At 44.4% G+C, this 15746-nt stretch overlaps 1 pseudogene; it reads left to right on the top strand.

Moving 5' to 3' along the window:
• The first annotated feature begins 4365 nt into the window (after nucleotides 1-4365).
• Nucleotides 4366-14183, top strand: LOC121760514 (annotated as a pseudogene).
• Nucleotides 14184-15746: the final 1563 nt, after the last annotated feature.

Consider the following 15746-nt stretch of genomic DNA (forward strand, 5'->3'; position numbering starts at 1 on the left):
GATTGTTATGTGTTGATTTTGAATGAGTAATTGAATTATATGGTGTGAAATTAATATGGATATGTTTTATATATTGTGTTGGAATCATTTGGTGGAATGAGAAATGGATGTGAATGGTGCAATGGACATGTTTTTATATAGCATTAGAATTATCTACAACATTGGATTAAAGAGAAGATGTGACAGTCTTGCCCTGGGTTTGATGTCAATGATAATGTAAATAGACCTACGGCTCATATACAATGATAATGGACCTACGGGTTAGTGGAAATATATGATAAGAGGGACTTTCGTGGAAATGTCAAATTAAAGAGGGGCCTTCGTGTAAAGGTGAAAATGCAAAGAGGGGTCTTCGTGGAAATGTCAAATCAAAGAGGGTTTTGAGAGAAGTGAGAACCGTGGAGAAGAGGATCGTGGAAGCCTTAAGGCGTTCAGAGGTTGGGAATCACGGGATAGAGAAAAGGAGGTGACGTCGTGGAAGCGTGATGGTATGGAGGAGAAGAGAAATGGTGATTTCAGATCTGGTGGTGAATGAAATTGGAGGCGGAGTCCCCTTTCAATTCTCACTTGATATGTATTAGGGTTAGGTTTTTTTAAAGTAGTAATATAATATATTAAAAAATTTAGGTTATTCGTTTTTTTTTCCGTCCGAACCGAACTGAAAAATCAAATTTATTTTGAATTTGAAACCGAACCGAACCGAAAAATCGAGTAAAACAGAACTGAATTTTAAAATTTGATTGGATCGGTTCGGATTTTTAGGTTTCGGTTTTTTTTCTAACCCCTAATGGAGTCCATTTAAAAAGATAAATGAGGCTTTAAATTGCAGACATCCTAGAATAACAAAATGAGATATTATTTCACGGACGAAGGGAGTGCGGTAAAATGTACTCCCTCCGTTAGTGATTAATTGTCCCATATTTGATCGTCATGGGTTTTAAGATATTGTTTGACTTTAGGTAGTAAAGTAGGTAGAAAAGCTAGTGAAATGTTGGACCTATTTTTATGTATTGGTTTTATAATAAAATGTGGGTGTAATGAGTTAATGGAATGTAGGCTCCACTTATCAAATATAGTTTAAATGAAATTGGACATTTATTGACGAACGGACGAAAAAGGAAAAATGAGACATTTAATGGCGGAGTGATGGAGTAGTTTCACATTACGCCCCCTATGACTATATATTTATATATGTATCAGAAAATTAGGTGGTTTAGATCTGAACAAAATGAAGAGTTGCATACAACTAGCGCACCACCCACTTATTAATAATGGAATATATATAAAGTCACGTTGTATAAAAATATAGTAAGAGTTATTCACATAAATAAATTATTGATTGCCAACTCGATTCATGAATGATATTATTGGCATATAGACGTGAAGAGATGTTTGAGTTAATAAAAGCATTGACCAGCTGTTTTCTTTATTTTTTACACTGACAATTTCTAAACAAAAAAAATGTAACGTCTTGTATTTCATTCTCTCCTAGTTTTCCTCCCTTCCTTTCCTCCTCATTTCCGGCCCCTGCACTCTCATTTGGTCGGAGATTCACCAAAATTCTTAAAAATATTTTTCCAATCATTGCAAAAATCCAAACACAATTCCTAGACACATGCAATGTGCATCAATGGCGCGTCGAAGGAAACTCACCATGAATTGGGAAGGCCTCGGAGACGACGAAGAAGACGACCGTTTGTTCGAGTCCCGGGAACGAATATCATGTGCCATTCCTTTGGATTTGGCTTCTGACGTGGACGAGTTTGAGGACAGCCGAATGTCGTTCTGTTAAGGGTATTCCCTCCCTCAACGAACCGGCAACCGTAGTTGGCGGCAATGTAACAGTAACGGCGCCCAAATTAGGGTCGGCGGCTTCAAAGAGATTAACTGTGCGCGGGATTTCGTTCCCGTCGGGCAGTTCGTCGCCTAGGTTTTCAGTAGTCAACGATTTGTTGGGCAAAATAATATTTTTCATTCCTCCAAGTTATGAACAAAATAGCCCTATTTATAATCTATGGACCCTAGGTTTGGTTCGACCTAATCCTACATCGGGAAAGAACCAACAAGAAAACCCGACGGAGCTTATAATTACGCTCGATTTAATCGCAAAAATAAATAATAAAAGACCAACATTCTAGGAAATAAAATAACAAATAAAATAGCAAAATAAACGGAATCCTATTTGGAAACAAAATCGCCAAGTCTCTCCGTCGGCCTTCTCTTCCTCGCGGGCTTCGTCGCGGCGATGGATTGAGGACGCTGCTTGTCTCGCGCTTCTTCCCCTGCATCTAGTTCCGGCGACTCGTCATCCGTCGGCCCCGGGTCGGTTGGTTGGGGTACCGTATCAACTCCCTCCCCCATAGCAACCTCCTTGTCCTCAAGGAGCACATTCGGAAACCTTCTCTGCACTAACTCCAAGGTCTCCCACGTCGGGGAATCCGTCCCATCAGACCATCGCACCAAGACATGTTCCACTGGACCTCCTGCGTGCCAAAGCACCCGCCGATCAAGAAGACGGACTAGGTACACCACCGGTCTATCGCCAAAAAATTCCGACGGTATCTCCATCCCGTCGTTCGCCGTGTCGCCTGTCACAAATGGGCGAAGGAGACCTACGTGAAAGACGTTATGAATCCGACTGCCCTCCGGTAAACACAGTTTGTACGCCACGGGCCCTATGCGCTCCAAAACCTTAAAGGGACCGTAGTAGCGCCGTGCCAACTTTGCCGACTGTGGGCGTGCCACCGAGTGCTGCCTGTATGGCTGAAGCTTTAAAAGAACCAAGTCGCCCACCTCAAACTCTACATGGCGACGATGTTTATTTGCGGACTCCCGCATACGCTGTTGGGCGCGCTCCAAATTCCGCCGTAGCTCCACCAGAAGCTTGCTGCGTTCACGGATCAGCTCCGCGGCAGAAGTAGGGGTCGACGCCGAGGGCTGTGCGAACACCAGGCTGGGAGGTTCGCGACCGTATAGCGCCTTGAAAGGCGACATGCCCAATCCTGCATGGTGAAAACAATTGAGAGCAAGCTCCGCCCACGGGAGAAAATTTGCCCACTTAGATGGTCGGTGTAATTTGATGCGTTCCTGCATATCCGCTGTTAGCCCCGCCACAAACAAAGTGTATAATTTCGATTCTGGGACACACTGGAACCTATTTAAGTACTTTTCAAACATATCATGGTACTCTAACACCGTGCCTGTTTGGGTCAACTTGGCTATCAACCCGAAGTAATCTTTGAAGCTCTGTCTGTCGAAGCGGTGGCGAACGTCCTCGAGAAATTCCTGCCACGTGACAAAATCGGTGTTGGCGCAGTAATTAAATACCCATTCTGACGCTGGAGGGTCGAATAGCATGACTGCATAATGAAGCCGTTGGGCATCAGGCATCATCACATGATCAAAATAATACTGAACCCTCGAGATCCAATTCGGTGCGTCGCTGCCGTCGAACCGAGGCGGTTTCATGGAGACCGCGTTTTTATCGAACCTCGCAGCAGGCAGCTGATACCTGTGGGGAGGGTCCCAGCACGACGCAGGTGTGTCGGCATGCGGTGGCCACCCTCCGAGCTGCGTACGAGCGTAACGGGTCCCCCGGGGGGTCCCAGGTCAGTCCGCTCCTGCCCCTCTCATAGCGGCGGCCCCTATCGCCCATCGCACCCTCGCGAAACCCGAAACCAGGGTTTCTGGCGCGACCTCCTCTGTCGCCCGATTGTCGCCTGCGATAATCATCGTAATCCCCCTCATCTGCATCGTCAAACCCTAGGGGGGGCTCCGGTTCACGCGACAAGTTCGGGTCCATGCTCTCGAAACGGTGATCCGTCTCCTCCCTCCACATATCGAATTTATCCATCTTGTCCAATAATCTATCCAATTTTCCATTCACGGAATCGTCGTGTAGTGAATCCGATGTAGGGCGATTCTCCAAATCCACGTCTCCCACCTGTGGCCGCTGGAAGGGCCCGGCGCGGCGATTGTTGAAGGTCGGTCGCCGCGACGTTCCATCCGGAAATGTATCCGGTCGATGAACGCCCCACGCTGATTTTCCGTTGTTGTTGAAACGATTCATGAGTACGTCGATGAAAGCACCAGATGTTAAGGGTATTCCCTCCCTCAACGAACCGGCAACCGTAGTTGGCGGCAATGTAACAGTACCGGCGCCCGAATTAGGGTCGGCGGCTTCAAGGAGATTAACTGTGCGCGGGATTCCGTTCCCGTCGGGCAGTTCGTCGCCTAGGTTTTCAGTCGTCAACGATTTGTTGGGCAAAATAATATTTTTCATTCCTCCAAGTTATGAACAAAATAGCCCTATTTATAATCTATGGACCCTAGGTTTGGTTCGACCTAATCCTACATCGGGAAAGAACCAACAAGAAAACTCGACGGAGCTTATAATTACGCTCGATTTAATCGCAAAAATAAATAATAAAAGACCAACATTCTAGGAAATAAAATAACAAATAAAATAGCAAAATAAACGGAATCCTATTTGGAAACAAAATCGCCAAGTCTCTCCGGCGGCATTCTCTTCCTCGCGGGCTTCGTCGCGGCGATGGATTGAGGCCGCTGCTTGTCTCGCGTTTCTTCCCCTGCATCTAGTTCCGGCGACTCGTCATCCGCCGGCCCCGGGTCGGTTGGTTGGGGTACCGTATCACGTTCACTTCGATTATTTCCTCTGCCTCAGTCGAAAGCAGCTATGACGCGAGGGCGAATCCTTCGTTTATGTTGGCTAGCTATGACATGTGGACGTCCGAGCCGGGTGATATCAGGGAACGGAGGAAGCGCTTCCTACAAGGCATCGGCCTCGCCAGCAGCAAAGACATGCTCCGGATGGCTAGCACCAAGACTGCACGTGCCAAAGTCGATCCTTGTACACCGAGAGCAGTTGATTCTGCTTCTCCTTCAACATCTTTGCATCCAAGCGCAATTGTGTTCGGAAGATCTCGGTCGGACAGTGACATAGATGTAAGAACAAGACAGAGGAAAGAAGAGTTAGTTGGTAGTGTATTAAAGCAAAGACTCATGAGGACCTCATCCGCGCCGAGCAAAGGCTTGTGTCAATACTCTAGTGATGTTAACAGTTCATCACAACGGAACAAGCACTCGTTCGATTCCTTCTTTCTGATAAAGAACCTGGACACCGGGAAGGAGTTTATTGTGAAGGAGTACAATGAAGAGGGGATGTGGAATAAGCTGAGTGATGTTGAGACGGGGAAGCAGCTAACGATAGAGGAGTTCGAGAAGGCAGTTGGGCAGTCGCGGGTTGTGAAGGAGTTGATGAGGCGGCAGAACAAGGGACACGACCACGATGCTAGGAAATTGAACCACAACAAGTATTTCACAAAAAGTTTCAGAAATAGCAAGAGAAAGGGAGCTTCATTACTTAAAAATATCAAGGTTGCAGCAAGTTCAAAAAACCTCAAAGAACATGAGCAGCAGCAGCTTTGTTCGGAAGAGAATAAGGCAGCCTCTCAATGGGTGAAAACTCGCCAACACGGCAAGTCCTACAGAGAATTCACAGCGCTGCATGTCTCTCAAGAAATACAAGCTCATGAGGGCTCAATATGGGTCATCAGATTCAGTTAAAATGCTCGCTTCCTGGCAACTGCAGGAGAAGACAAGCTAATACATGTTTGGGAAGTGCAGGATTGTGAAATTATGTCGAATTCAGCCAGCAGCACCACACCCGTTCATCCAATGACTAGAACGGCCTCAGACCGCCCTCAACTTGCAGATATTACGCCCATGCCGTCCAAGAAGAAGAGTATAATTAATAGGAAAAAAGTAAATCCATCCCCGACTACGTCAATGTGCCAGAGACTGTTTTTGCCCTTTTTGAAAAACCACTCTGCACATTCCAAGGTCACCAAGATGATGTATTTGACCTATCATGGTCTACATCTCAGGTATAATTTTGAGTTTATTCTTTAAATTCATAAGTAGGAGTTTTATAAGATGAAAAACGACAACAATTAACATAATTTGAGAATATATTGCAGCTATTGCTTTCATCATATATGGACAAGGCAGTGAGGCTGTGGGATCTGGAAATAAAGAGCTGTTTGAAGACGTTTGCACACAATGACTATGGTAAGATGCCAAAATTATATGCAATTAATTACAAAATCCGAACAATTTTGGCTTCACCTCTAACAAGTCTAGATATGGCAGTGTAAAAATCATGGATTAAATATGCCCAGTCAATGAATTTTGACCAAATAATAAATATAACGAGACATTTAATTTTGTGAAATTAAATGATATAGCGTCGATCTACATTTTACGTAGAGAAATGTAGTATATTCACTTTCTCAAATCCCATTTCCGGTGAGTGAGAAATAGTGGATTAAAGTTGGGCATAATTAGCTTTTAATTAAAGCTTGGAGTTTGAGCTTAGGGAGTAATTAACTAGTGTTAATTATCCCACATAGGAGAAGTAACACATATTTTAATGTGTTTAAATTAAGTGACTTTATGTTACTTAATAATTATAGTGGACCAAGATGGGTGAAAGAGCCCACACGCGCGCACACGCGCGCGCCGCTGCCGCCGGCCCGCCCGAGCGCGTGCCCGTGGTCGCGGGCATCGGGCCCGGGCCCAGACCTGGACCCGAACTTGGACTTGGCGATTGGTCTTTGGGTGGTCTTTGGGCTTGGTGCTTGGCCCAAACTAATCTTTTTAGACCACCGCCGAGTCAGCATTCCAAGTGGCTTGACACATCGTCAAGCGAGGCACAGTCACGACTGCCACATAAGAAATCCACACGCGAAAGGCACACTCCTGCCACACGCCTGTAACCGACGACGGTTACGAATCTGCCATGATGAGCCTTCAATGGCTTGGTTGACCCTGCATGGTGGCTTGGCCTATAAATAGGCTAGCCATACCACTGCATTAGCTACTCAAACAAGCATTCTCTTCATTCATAAGCTCTCTTTCTCTCTCTGCATAAATAAGCTCTCTAGCCAGTTAGTGTTTTTTATAGCTATATCTCCAACAATCGCAAGACGAGATATACACTACAGAAGATCTTAGACTTTCAGAAAACAAATTAAAACTTTCGAAACTTAAACCTTTGCTGGAAATGTCGACCAACGTCAACAACTCCTCTGCCACCACTCCGGCCGCCGCCGCATCCACTGTTCCGACCACCAACGCCGCCATCACTCTCCCCATTTCATAAACCGGTGCATCTGCCAATGCATCCACCATCTCGATGATACCGACCCCTGGCTTCCCAGCCGCGTCATCAACTGTCCCATGGGTTTGGGACAACCCCTTTGGGGCGTCCACTGGTTCCACCTTTGGTGGTTCGGTTGGTTCCACTTTTAGTGGTTCATTCGGATCCTTTAATGGATCGAGTGCTGGTGCCTTCGGGCTCAATACTAGTGTTGGATCTTTCGGGATCAACACGAATGTGGGGGGCACTATTCCCAACACGAATGTGGGGGGCACTATGCCCAACACGAACTTGGGGGGTTCTATGCCCAACCCAACTGTTGGCTCCTACGGGGGCAACGGGATAGGCTCCTTCCATGGGGTCAATCCGGCACCAATGGCACCAAGAGTGATGCCACCCACCGAGAAGCTGCCAAAGTTTGGAGGTTCGGACTTCAAGAGGTGGCACCAAAAGATGTTGATCTACTTGACAACATTGGGCGTCGTGAACTTCCTCACAGAAGACGAGCCGCCCGCGCCAAGTGACCAAGAGACGAACATCGAGGTCATGGCCCACTATGATGCATGGCGCAGAGGAGATTACCTTTATAAAAACTTTATTCTAAATGCTTTAGATGATAGTTTGTACAATGTATACTCAGTTGTAAACACCTATAAGCAAGTGTGGGAAAACCTAGAGAGAAAGTACCGCAGTGATAATGTGGGAAATAAGAAGTTTGTAATAGCTAAGTTCCTTGACTACAAAATGGTCAATACAAGACCGGTCATGGAACAAGTTCAGGAGTTCCAAATGATCATCCATGAACTTGCTGTCGAAGGAATGGCGTTGCCCGACAACTTTACAACGGGCACGACCATTGAGAAGCTTCCACCTAGCTGGAGGGACTTCAAAAGCTACCTCAAGCACAAGCGAAAGGAGATGACTTTTGAAGATTTGATCGTGAAGCTGCGCATTGAGGCAGACGTGCAAAAAAACGATCAAAAGGCCAAGGGCTCTTTTAATGCAAAAGCCAACCTGTTGGAGTGGGGCGGTCCCTCCAACAAACGCCCTCGCCCAAATCGTCCAAGTGACAAAGGAAAGGGAAAGCAGCCTACAAAGAAGTTTGAAGGCGACTGCTACAAATGTGGCAAACCGGGCCACTTTGCCAAAGACTGCCGCAGCAAGAAGAAGAAGCCGGCAGCCCACGTCGTTGAGAAGGAGTTCAAAGACTGGGATGAAAACGACCTCATTGCTGTGGTCACTGAAGAAATTAACCTTGTTGATAACAAGGGTGGCTGGTACATCGACACCGGCGCTACTGCTCATGTCTGCTCAGATAGGACCAAGTTTGCCTCCTACACTGCTATTGAAGGGAGGAAAATCAACATGGGGAATCAAGCATCGTCCGAAGTCCTCGACATTGGCAACGTGATTCTCATGATGACGTCTGGCGTCACTATCACTTTGAAGGATGTGCTGCATGTCCCGGACATCCACAAGAACCTAGTGTCAGGATCAATACTAGTTAATAAGAGGTTTAAACTTGTATTTGAGTCTGATAGGTTTGCTTTGTATAAGTTTGGAAAATCCCTCGGAAAGGTTATGTAACCGATGGGCTCTTCAAGCTTAGTGTGGCAACTCGCAGTGTTGCAAAGCCATTGGCTAATAATAATAAAGCATCTACTTCCTCTTATTTGACTGAGTCTTCAAATTTATGGCATTGTAGATTGGGACATGTAAATTCAAAAGCCATTAAAAGATTAGTGAATTTAGATTTACTAAAGGCTAATGAAGTTGATACCCAAGATAAATGTGAAATTTGTCTTGAAGCAAAAATGACTAAGTTTCCGTTTCATTCGGTTGAACGAAGCACAAAACCCCTTGAATTAATTCACACGGATGTATGTGATTTAAAGATGGTGCAAACTAGAGGTGGTAAAAAATACTTTATCACTTTCATAGATGATTGCACAAGGTATTGCTACATTTATCTTTTAAGAAGTAAATATGAAGCAATAGACGCGTTCAAAAATTATATGAATGAAGTTGAGAATCAACTTGGTTGTAAAATCAAAACGATTCGCAGCGATAGAGGAGGTGAATATGTAGCCCTGTTTGAGGAGTTATGCAACGCAAGTGGTATAATTCATCAAACAACTGCTCCATATTAACCACAATCTAATGGTGTTGCAGAACGTAAAAATCGAACTCTAAAAGAGATGATGAATGCACTGCTTCTGACTTCAGGATTACCACATAACATGTGGGGGGAAGCTGTTTTAACAGCCAACTATATCTTGAATAAGATCCCTCTCAAAGGAAAAGATGTCACTCCTTATGAGTTGTGGAAGGGAAGGAAGCCATCCTACAAATACCTCAAAGTGTGGGGGTGTTTGGCAAAGGTGATGGTTCCTCCGCCCAAAGAAGTTACAATCGGACCTAAAACGGTTGATTGCATCTTCATTGGATATGCACTTAACAGTAGTGCATATCGATTTGTTGTTCACAAGTCTGAAATATCGACTATCACAGTAGGAACAACAATTGAGTCGAGGAATGTTGTATTTCTCGAAAATACATTTCCTTGCAAAGACAAGGAAAAAGTCTCAACCAATTCTGAGACAAGAATTGAAGAAGCCACTAGTTCTAAACCAGTGGAAGAAGAAGCCACTAGTTCTAAATCAGCGGATAAGGAACCAGAATCGCGCAAGCGTGCAAGGCCCGATCAAAAAGATACAGTACTAAGACGTGGTAATAGAGTCAGAACACCAAAAACTTTTGGTCCTGACTACATTGCTTTCATGTTGGATGAAGAACCAACATCGATAAAAGTAGCCTTTGCTGGCCCAGACGGGCTGCATTGGAGAGAAGCTGTTCAAAGCGAAATTGATTCAATTTTGCTAAACCACACTTGGGTGTTGGTAGATCTACCTGAAGGTGCGAAACCTCTAGGTTGCAAATGGGTACTTAAAAGGAAATTTAAGGCTGATGGAACAGTGGATAAGTATAAAACCCGATTAGTAGTAAAGGGTTTTAAACAAAAGGAAGGACATGACTTCTTCGATACCTATTCACCCGTAACAAGGATTACATCTATCCGAGTGCTTCTCGCTATTGCTGCATTGCACAATCTTGAGATTCATCAAATGGATGTAAAGACCGCGTTTCTAAATGGTGAACTAGAAGATGAAATATGTATGGAACAACCCGAAGGGTTTGTAGTACCTGGACAAGAGAAAAAGGTATGCAAGCTCGTAAAGTCCTTATATGGATTAAAACAAGCGCCATTGCAATGGCACTTGAAGTTTGATAATGCGATGTTATCAAATGGGTTTAAAATCAACGAGTGCGACAAATGTGTCTACATCAAGAGCACTAATAACTGCCATGTTATAGTGTGTCTATACGTTGACGATATGTTAATCTTGGGTAGCAACACTCAAGTAATTAACGATACAAAGGTCATGTTAAAGAGAAACTTTGACATGAAAGACATGGGTCTAGCCGATGTAATTCTTGGAATGAAGATTCTACGAATGTCTGATGGAATCATCTTAACACAATCACATTATGTTGAGAAGATATTGAATAAATTCAAAGCCAATGATGGCGCGCCGGTTAAGACTCCAATTGAACTCGACGTTCACTTGAGCAAAAACAAAGGCGAGCCCGTTGCACAAGAAGAGTATGCACGGGTCATCGGGTGCATTATGTACTTGACTAATTGCACTCGACCTGACATTGCTTGTGCCGTGAACAAGTTGAGTCGTTACACGAGCAATCCAAGCAAAGAGCATTGGAGAGCTCTTGTGAGGGTTTTGAGATATTTAAAACATACTCAAAATCATGGGCCACACTTTTCGAGATACCCCCCGGTACTTGAAGGGTACTGTGATGCGAACTGGATATCCGATAATAGAGACTCACTTTCAACAAGTGGATACGTCTTTACTATTGGGGGTGGTGCTGTATCGTGGAAATCCACAAAACAGACATGTATAGCCCGATCAACAATGGAATCGGAGTTCATTGCCTTAAATAAGGCGGGTGAGGAAGCCGAGTGGCTTAAGAACTTCCTTGAAGATATTCCATGTTGGTCTAAGCCAGTGCCACCAGTGCTGATCCACTGTGATAGCCAAGCGGCTATTGGAAGGGCAAACAATGATTTCTATAACGGTAAGTCTCGACATATACGTCGACGACATAACACCGTGAGACATTTGATCACAACAGGGGTGATTACAATTGACTATGTGAAGTCAATAGATAATCTAGCGGATCCGCTAACCAAAGGGTTCAACCGTGATCAAATGAATAAGTTGCTAGAGGGAATGAGTTTGAAATCCACAAACTAAAGAATTATCATAGTGGTAATCCAACCATGATGACTGGAGATCCCAAGAACTTGGTTCAAAGGGACAACTAAGCTATGAGAGTTCATGAGAAACACTCAACTATATCTATTCCCTAGAGAGCAATAGAGTGTTGGAGAACTTGCCTAGTGGTAAAGGCTAAGTCTATGACTTTTAATGGTTCTTAAAGATCTCAAAGAGATGGACATCTCAAAGAGACCAAGTATGGCAAGGTACTTGACTAAGAATCACCTATGTAAGTGCGAAGTGTGGTCGCTTCATAAAACGCACTTATGAATCCAAAGTGGGGTCCAAGACCACAACGGACACAAAACATGAGAACGGATGAGGTTGAGGTGTTTAAGCGTTAACACCATTGTCTCGGTGCACGCCGTGGGGGATTAGTTCAAAGCATCGCGCTACTAAGCCGCCTGTGTATCCGATGATGTCGACTATGGAAGGTTCAAAGCCAACAACTACCTATCCTTATGCTTATATACCTCTCGAGGGTTGAGCTTGTGTCTGCATGCATATGCATTCGGCTATTTCCACTCATGTGGGGGATTGTAAAAATCATGGATTAAATATGCCCGGTCAATGGATTTTGACCAAATAATAAATATGACGAGACATTTAATTTTGTGAAATTAAATGATATAGCGCCGATCTACATTTTACGTAGATAATTGTAGTATATTCACTTTCTCAAATCTGATTTCCGGTGAGTGAGAAATAGTGGATTAAAGTTGGGCATAATTAGCTTTTAATTAAAGCTTGGAGTTTGAGCTTAGGGAGTAATTAACTAGTGTTAATTATCCCACATAGGAGAAGTAACACATATTTTAATGTGTTTAAATTAAGTGACTTTATGTTACTTAATAATTATAGTGGACCAAGATGGGTGAAAGAGCCCACACGCGCGCGCCGCCGCCGCCCGCCCGCCCGAGCCCGTGCCCGTGCACGTGGTCGCGGGCCTCGGGCCCGGGCCCGGACTCGTGCCCGGACTTGGACTTGGACTTGGATCTTGGCAATTGGTCTTTGGGTGGTCTTTGGGCTTGGTGCTTGGCCCAAACTAATATTTTTAGACCACCGCCGAGTCAGCAATCCAAGTGGCTTGACACATCGTCAAGCGAGGCACAGTCACGGCTGCCACATAAGAAATCCACACGCGAAAGGCACACTCCTGCCACACGTCTGTAACCGACGACGGTAACGAATCTGCCATGATGAGCCTTCAATGGCTTGGTTGACCCTGCATGGTGGCTGGGCCTATAAATAGGCTAGCCATACCACTGCATTAGCTACACAAACAAGCATTCTCTGCATTCATAAGCTCTCTTCCTCTCTCTGCATAGTTTTCGAAGCTCTGCCCTCTTCCTCTTCCAATTCGCCGGAGCTTGTTCCAACTGCGGTGTTGCAACGAACGAGACGTAGCCGTTTTATCTTTGGGGACGACACGCCAAAACCGAGAACACTACCGGGGCGTATCTCGTCTTGCGGAAAGAGGCCTTCCTCGACTCGGCTAAGTTTATCTTTATAGTTTCGAATTTCCATTGTACTTTTCGTTTCTGTTTTTCTTTTCTCTTCTCTCGGGTTGTATTACGCCCAGTTAGTGTTTTTTATAGCTATATCTCCAACAGGCAGTAACTTGCGTACAGTTCAATCCAGTAGATGACGACTACTTCATTAGCGGTTCACTAGATGCAAAGGTTAGGATCTGGAACGTACCTGACCGCCAGGTTGTAGACTGGTCAGATTCTCGTGAAATGGTCACTGCTGGCAGCCACACTCCCGATGGCCAAGTACCCACATGCAAAAAAATTACTAGTTTTGGAGTACAGAAACTTCAAATACATGTCTAATTTGTAATATACTTCTGAAGGGTGCTGTCATTGGTTCTCAGGAAGGGATATGTCGATTTTATAGTATTGATGGTTAGTACCACGGATCACTCAAATCATATAGTAACAAATATATATCAACCATGCCTTATCAAGAGTGTATTTTATTTCTCAGACTACAAATTGGAACATACCGTGGATATCCAGATGAAGACAAAGTCTCAAGCAAAAAAACTCCCTGGTTTTCATCCTCAGGCCCCAGCCAAAAAGATCACTGGTTCTCAGGTAACTTAACCTCATGCCTCAACTGCTTCGTTTCGTTTAACAAACTCTCATGCACTTCTATGTCTACACTATACAGTATGCCCCTTGGAATCAATCTGAACTGCTCATTACCTCTACTGATTCTCAAATTCGAATATACAACGGAGAGGACATGACACAAAAATTTAGAGGTATGTATGTTTGTTTCCATATCATATCCAAAGAGAAGTTCTTTGTTTCACCATTTTATCAACCACAGGGTCTCGTAACACTTGTAGCCAGAGCGCGGCTAGCTTCAGTCCAGACGGAAGGCACATCATTAGTGCTAGTGAAGACTCAGAGGTTTATATATGGAAGGTAGCAGAGTCCAAAAATCCAAGTGGGGGAAAGAAGAGTAAACTTACTGTAAAGGCATACGAGCACTTCCATTGTAAAGATGCAACCGTCGTAGTTGCATGGCCTGGGGGGAGCACGACGAATGAACCACCATCTGTAGAAATACATTCAAAGAGGCATTCAAAATTGTTAGCACGACGGTTCAGGCCACAGCATGGGGCATGGTCATAGTCACAGCAAGTTTAGAAGGAGAGATCAGAGTCTACCAAAATTTTGGGCTGCCTCGGAAACTACGTTCTCTTTAGGATTAGTAATTACATATTCTGTATTGTCAGTACCATTAGCCCCTGTTCGGTTGCAACATGGAGAAGAATAGATATAATTTACTTTCCTTTTAGTAAGAGGCCCTCACATAAGCCCACATAACTAATGCAACTTAACTATTTTAATTAGACTATTCATCTAGCCTTACCCTTCCAACTAAATCAATCCTAGATAAAACCCATTTTAGCCTAACCCCCTCCTACTAAATCAATCCTAGATAAAGCTCATCCTATAAAAAAAGCTCATCTCTATTGTATCCTATATTGTTATCCACCATTATTTTATATGGTTAACCGAACGGGCACTAAATATACTACCTTACCACAAACAAGCTCCAGCAAAACCATACACATTAAAGGAACAAACGCGGCATTATCACAACAACTCCTTGCATTCTGGATGATGAAAGGATTTTCAGATATGTAATATGACATCTTATTGAAATATGCTCTAATTCATATCTAATCAAACTTATTCTAAGATTAAATCTTTATAAGAAAATCAGCACCCTCAACGGTGCTAGATGGATTGAGCACCGTCGTCCCGACAGGACGAAATGCATCGTCACGGGCGTTGGAGGTGGCTCGCTAGAAGGGCCGTTCCAAACAGGCGAGCCTCGCTCGATGGAATGGCACCACGCGCCGAGGCAACTTGGCGCATCAATTGGGACTGTTTTAATATTATTTTTAAAAAACCCGAAAATGCAGAAATGATAAAGAAAATTCCCAAGTCCCCAAATACTACAAAATTCAACCTCTTTCATCCGTAAATACCTCAAATCTTAACCAAAAAAACTTTTCCATTCTCATTCTCCATCTCAAATTTTTCTAACAACAATTTTGCAAACATGTCCAACCAACAACCCCACCCCCCGTGCAACTCCGGTGGCTGGGACCATTGGAGCACGCCAACGCCAGGTACCCCAGGCTGGGCTACTCCGGATAGCGAAAGCTGGCAAGTCCGGGCGTGTACCCGACCTTACACGCGGACTTGCAGAACGCCCCCTAGGGGCAATTTTGGTGGACGCCCTGATGCAGCCGTTGTCCCAAATTCAAGAGTGCAACAACGCCCCCGGGGATGGCTCCGATTTGTCGGAATTCAACATGACACTCCGTACAGCCCGGTGGAGATCGATAAATTATTCGAGAGGTGTGTTAGCACCTCAGAAGATCTCTTCCAGTTGTTTGCACCAACCACTCTGGAAAGATGATTTGGGTGATCACCAAAAGATATAACGCAAAATGGTCGGCTGGAAATGTGCAGCGAAACGTAGGTATGCTAAGTAATCATTTTGTCCGAGCTAGCAAGGAAATCCAAAAATTTAACGGGTGGTACATCAACGAAATGAGGACGAGCGGCAGCGGAATGATCGAAGCCGACATTATGACTGCGGTCATGTCGAGACCCTTCAAGCATGTCTATACTTGGAAGAATGTTCGCCATATGGATAATTGGGCGGGTGGCACCCAA

This window comes from Salvia splendens, chromosome 13 (assembly GCF_004379255.2).
Source record: "Salvia splendens isolate huo1 chromosome 13, SspV2, whole genome shotgun sequence".
NCBI classification, from domain to species: Eukaryota; Viridiplantae; Streptophyta; class Magnoliopsida; order Lamiales; family Lamiaceae; genus Salvia; species Salvia splendens.